We start from the raw sequence: 6594 nt of genomic DNA on the forward strand, positions 1-6594 counted from the left end.
GTCACTCCTGGTGTTTCCACACCCAGTCAGTCCCATTCATTTTCCATTTAGAGCGATCTTAATGCTGCCATTACAAATCTATACAATCCAGATGGGTAAGAGAGATAACATTAAGTTTTTGCTTCACCAGCCTCTTTAATTAAAAAGGAAAAAAATGAACTTCTCAATGTCGCAGCTGAAAAATCAGCCCCCAAGCAGTCAGAAAGATGCAATCACTCTATTTGTATTTCTTTCCTCGAGCAGAAAAAAAACAAAACAAAACAAAACAAAAAACAACACATTCTGTGGAAAACAAAAGCATTGCATTGGTTATGTTTTATCATCCTACTGCCAAGTTTTATGTATTTGATTTGGCCTTTTAGTCCATTTCTTGTAATTGATTCTCTCCCAGCATACGTACAACTGGATGTCATTTCCTGCAGTTATTATCCTACTGATTTAAATGCACACATATAATCCCAAGGTTAATAGAGGGCTTCAAGAAAGGAGGTAGAAACATAACTGAGAGATAAAATTCACATCCTCAACAACCTCATTAATGTATGAGATTTAGAAGGCAATCATTGTGCAAAGTGATAGCATAATACAGACTGCAGACTTTGTCCTCCCCCTATTCACAAATATTCTGCTATTTGAGCAAGGTTGCTTATGCCTAAAAAGTTACAGGCTGAGATGAAAAGTTACCAAAATAAGGCCACAATTTTGAGGGCTGAGGAGATTTAGGAAAACTGAAACTACAGTGCAAAAGTGGGGCTCACAAAAGGACTGGGAGCAAGAATGACAAAGCAGCAAGCCAAAAGCCAGGAGACTGGTGCTTCTGGTACTCTGGTTTCCAGGTGAAGTTGAGGCCTCTCAGTGGTCCCAGCACATCTATTTTCAGGAAGATTAATTCTTCTGAGATACTCAGGCTGGAAATACCTTAGGGAATCCTACATACATCTTAGAGCAATCCCAAGCAAGTATACAGACTGAGAGAAGATCTCACTGAGAGCAACCCTGCAGAGAAGGACTGCATGAAGATGATGAGAGGGATGGAGCACCTCTCCTAAGAAGAAAGGCTGAGGATTGTTCGGCTTGTAGAAGAGAAGGTTCTCAGCAGACCTCATTGAGGCCTTTCGATATATAAAGGGAGCTATTAACAAAAGGGAGACTGACTTTGAACAGTCAGATAGTGAGTAGACAAGGAGGAATGGTTTTAAACTAAAAGTTGGTAGATTCAGGTTAGATGTTAGAAAGAAATTCATTACGAGGGCAGTGAGGCACTGGCACAGCTGCCCAGAGAGCTGTGGTGCCCCATCCATGGAGGTGCTCAAGGCCAGGCTGGATGGGACTCGGGCTGGTGGAGGGCAACCAGCCCACGGCAGGGGTTGGAGCTGGATGGTCTTAAAGGTCCTTTCTAACCTAAATCATTCCATGATTTTATGGCATACGCTCCAGACCAAAAAAAACATATTTATTCTAGCTAAATGCTAAACAGAACAGTAGAGGTGGCCACCTTTACATATATGTAACATTATTGTCAAAAATGTTGAAGAAATATTGGAAAAGGTTTCCAAACAAGGTGTGAGTTGTTTTTCTTTCTTAAATATACACATTGTATGCATTGCATTTCCTTTCTAATTACATCACAAGGATTCTATACAGTTGGTTAATGTTGGGGAAAAAAAATCCACTGTTAGACACAGAGCATAAAGATTGGAATTGCTGGACATTTAAGAATGCACAATATTTTCCAAACTATTGAAATTCTCCTAAGGCAAAGATATCACTTTTAATAACTTTCAAGCTTATGACAATGCTTAAAACTGTGGTATTGCTAAAATGCTATCAGCCCTGCTACACAATCCTTAATCCTTTACTGAGGTATCTTAGAGATCACTTCAAAAATAAACCTATGTATATTTCTTGAAATGCAAATAGCAACATTTTCTGGGTGAAGGAAGAACCAAGCTGTCATCTTGGCAAGATGTTACCGTGAGACAGAGCTTCATTTACCTTCTGCATCTCATGCTAAACGGCATCTGCAGGATCAAGTCAATTAATCCAATTGAAGAGATTAGGAATAACCAGCAGAAATGTATGTCTGCCTCAAATACAGAAAAAAAATCCATATATATGTACATGCTGGTTCCACTGCAGACTGAACAAAAAAGGTTTCAACATTTCTCCATCCTGCCTTACCTGGCATTCATAGAGACCTGACAAAAAATGATGCTCTATTGCACCTGATCACATGGAGAAGAAACCTTCAATTTAATTTTGTGGGTCACTAGTAATTCTTTTTTTGAAATCTAAACATGCACATACATGTTCATGCATTTCTTCAGCTTAAAGCCACTTCTAGAAACCATAGCAACCAGCATGGAAATCTCAGCTTGCTTGAACTACAAAATCACTGACACTTTCTTCTGATCACACAACATACCCTGGGTTTCAGGCAAGGAGAGTGAGAGCCTTTTTGCTTAAAACTTACTGTGCAGAAGGGGTAGGCAAGTACATTTTGTCATTTCATACTGTAGTCAAAGCTTTCACCTCTTTTTTTTTTTTTTTAAAAATCACATGATTCCCATAGCATCCACAATATGGTTGTTTTTGTTTTTGTTTTTTTTATATATGCTTTGGCTCTCCTTGAGTCACTGCTTGAAACTGAGTTCACCTTTACTTTTAAAAGACATCCACATGCACAATACATGCACTGGGGGAAACCAGTCTTAGTGAACCAGCTTGGGTTCAAGTGTGTTACCCACAGGCTTCCTGACATATCCTCTACATGTCACTCTACAACTCAAGTGCTACTTCACTTCCTACAGCACTGATGCGTATGTTGGAGGCTGTGGCTTTGACACACTTAACAAAGATGAGCACTTCTGCACCTACAATTTAAATGTCTCTCCCATTAACCCACAGACCAAGATCACCATTTGCTGAACTTAATGCTGCAGATACCATGAACAACGTTTTGCCATGCATGCAGGAATTGGGCCTTCAATGCTCTTGTCCTATTCCTGCAACACCCTGAAGCTCCTCCTAACTCACAGGCAGATCTGAGTGCAGATGAGCCCCAAAACCTTTCTCCTCATTCATTAGTCCACCACTGCATCCCAGCCCTGGCAGGCTCCAGGCATTGCTCTTCAGAAAATTCTGGAGGCTATGCAATTTCAACGCAATGTTAAGTTAGCCACAGCTATATAAAGGTGTCTTTATCACTCATGATGATCTAGAGCAGAGTCAAATTTAAATACAATCCACCTATTGAGGTGAAAGTGAAAGCAATGATAGCTTTCACATCCTAAAGAGAATTTTAACATATGCTAGATGTGGTTTTTCTGAAGCAACGTTTGATTTAGTGGAAAAAGTCACACTCCGGAGGGGAAGGCAGTGATTGTCAAGAATGAGAGTTAAAACTGGAAATTTTGGTAAAGGGATGAAACCACTGAAAAAAATGTTTTGTTATTCCATCTTTCTCCATCTTATTCCATCTCAGAAAAAAAATAATAATAATCATTTGTGTTTTTCTAAACATAAGAATTGAGGAAGAAATGTGTCAAAATTCTCCAGCTTACATCCTTGCAGCTTTTCCATTAACAATACCTGCAAGCTTCCTGTAATCACATTTTGAAAGCCAAATAGTTGAGGTACACAAATTAATGCTCCTGAAGGTGACACTAAGTCCTACATTAGCCCAGGAACCTTTTGAAGCAGTCCCATGGTTTTAACTTCTTTTTACAAACAAGTTCTTCAAGTCTCCAGCAATAGTGGAAAGAGAGCAACAGATTTGACTGCAGCTCATTAAAGGAGAGAAAAGAGAAGCTATCAGAGTATCATGTTCTCCCAAGTTTGCTATTTTAGTAATATCCACTGGTGCACATTATGATTTTCTTTTTCTTCCCAAGACCCTTGGATCTATAAAACTCGTAAAACTCTTAGCCCCAGTTTTAGCAGTTTAAATAAATCTAGGAAAAAGCCTCTTCTGTCATTTCTGATGCAGCATGTCATGTCAGGTTAGACAGGGAACTTTGGAAGCTAAAAGTCACCTTGTATTTCACATCCTCAGATCACAGCAATGAATTATTATGGTCTGGTAAGGTCTCCTCCAAATACCAATTACCAGATTTCCCAGTGCAGTTCTTGTACCAGGGGAAATGCTTGAAGTACAGAATGATCCAGCTCCAGAGATGGAAACACCACCACCTTCAATAGGTTTTACGTATTTACAATATTTGCTGCCAAACAGCTAAATTTTATTTGTCCTTTTTACATATCCAGGTTCAAAACACTGAATTTTTAATACATTTGCTGGGCTGACAATCAGCTGTTTCCATTCAAAGTATTATCAACCATAACATTATCTATTAACTTTCTTTTCATGAGTTAAATAGATTGGGCTCCTACTTGTTCACCACAAGACAATTTCTAAAAAATGTGCAATTATTCTCCTAAGTGATACCTTGTTTCTCATTTCAAGCTTCTTCCATTTAACACATCACTCATTGACAGAAACCATCTGAACAAACTACAGCCTCTTAGAAAAGGCGAAGTTGCAGAGACCTGTGCCTCTCCATTTTGTAGGCAGCATGTTTTTCGCTGTCTTCTGTACTTATAGCCAAGCTTACCCACACTTCCTTACTTCTGACAACACAGGATACCAGAAGGATTTGCTCTTTGCAACCCAGCATACTAAGGATATCCTATGAATCTATGATTACAAAAACATTTATTAGTCCTTGCAGTTGCATTTATTTTGGCCCCTGGGAAGAAAATGCATCTGCTCTTCAGCACCTGGCTGCAAGACATAATTTCTATGCCTGGCCTCACAATCCCAAACAAAAGCTGAGAATACAAATGTCACGTGGGCCACATAACCAGCTCCATCAAGCTGATGGCTTGACATTTTTCCATGCAACTTTGAAACAGAAAACAGGGACATCCACATACATAGTCAGAAGCAAACAAGCACATTTGATGACAGTTGTTGGTGGCAATGATGGTGACAGACAGCTCTGAGAGCTCACATTAACACCAATGCAGCTGCCACACACAAGGAGTGACAGACAAATTTCTAACAAAAGAACATATAATCTTACTCAGAAGATGTAGCTAACATGAATCAAGGTGAACAACATGTCTTTATATTAGTAGTGCCACAACTGTCAGCAGCAGCTTGGTGATAATGAGTTAAGATCCAGTTTTCTAATGGTTGATGGACTGTAAAACTAATAAGGATGACCTACCTTTTGTATCTGTTCTGAAGCTCATCTTCAAAACAGTACTAGAGAAGTTAAAGAAATCTAAGAACTCCGCACATCTATACAAAACTCATGAAGATAGCTGCTTATTAATAGACACTTCTGAATGCATTTGATATTCAAATATCAATATTCAAAACACATTACACCTCCATAGTGAAACCACAGGCAATTGCAGGTGACAGAATAAGCCTGCAGATCATTTATACACAGCAGATCATCTTTCATACCTCACAAGAGTTTGTATCTGTGTTAACATAACTATGTATAGAACAGCAGTCATCCAAATTAGGTCAAGCTGTGCAGCTATAATACCAACATAGCAGGCAGTATGCTGCTGGCATTACAGTGCAGCCAGCACCGTTGTCTTTCATAATGAAAGCAGACAATTTCTTCTATCCCTGATTGTTTAGTTTCAAGCAATTTTCAGCTTCAGTTTTATTAGTGTAACTCAAATCAATCCCCAGATAAAAGATGTGGGGTAGTTTACTGAGAGAAATTTACCAGCACATAAACTATCACACCATTATTATGCATGGTAACATAGCAGGCACAAACTGTGCATACATTGTCTAGGGAAATCTGTACCCCACCATCCCTCCCCATCATAAAAGGCAAGAAAAAAGTAGTATTGCCTCTCACACCTCAGGAACAATTTTCTTAGTGCTTCTATACCAGCGCTTTCCCTAGGAATAGGGCTCAGGTCTAGGGAGAAGCAAAAGAGAAAACATGCCACCATGCTTGGTTGTGTATTTCAGAAAAATATCTGTGGGACAACTGTGTAGCCTCACAGTATACTGCAGCCACTACCACAGGATTAAGTCATCACAGGGCATCTCAGTTTGCAGCAACATCAAATAAACCTTTCAGGAAGGAACAAGGTGAAACTCCTTCCCCACCCACAACAGACCCCAGCTAAAAGTGATCCAAATGACACCATGTTATCTTGGAGACTGTTGTCAGTATGGTTCTATGTATTTTCTCCATGGAAAAGTGAAGTAAAAAGGAGTTTTCCCACCTAATTTAAATGAGACATTTTGGTCACTAACAGACACTTATAAAGTTCTCCATGTCCTTGAATATATTTTATATACAAAATACTGCTTTGGGCATCTGTTACTGTAACAGATAACTGAAATTTTCTTCCACATATGAAACTAGGTCTCATCTCCAGGACATTCCTACCTATTCATGTGAGCAGCAGTTTACTCAGCAAGGACTACTCAGCTCCTGGGCACTGCCAACCTTACTTGACACAGCTGTAAGAACCTTGGCTTCATTTGGATGATTTTAATTCATCCCCTCCTTTCACCTTCCTTCCCAGTCATTATACATTCTGCTAAAGCAA

The sequence above is a fragment of the Lagopus leucura genome, unplaced genomic scaffold (assembly GCF_019238085.1).
Source record: "Lagopus leucura isolate 7727_CA_CO unplaced genomic scaffold, USGS_WTPT01 Super-Scaffold_702, whole genome shotgun sequence".
NCBI lineage: Eukaryota > Metazoa > Chordata > Aves > Galliformes > Phasianidae > Lagopus > Lagopus leucura.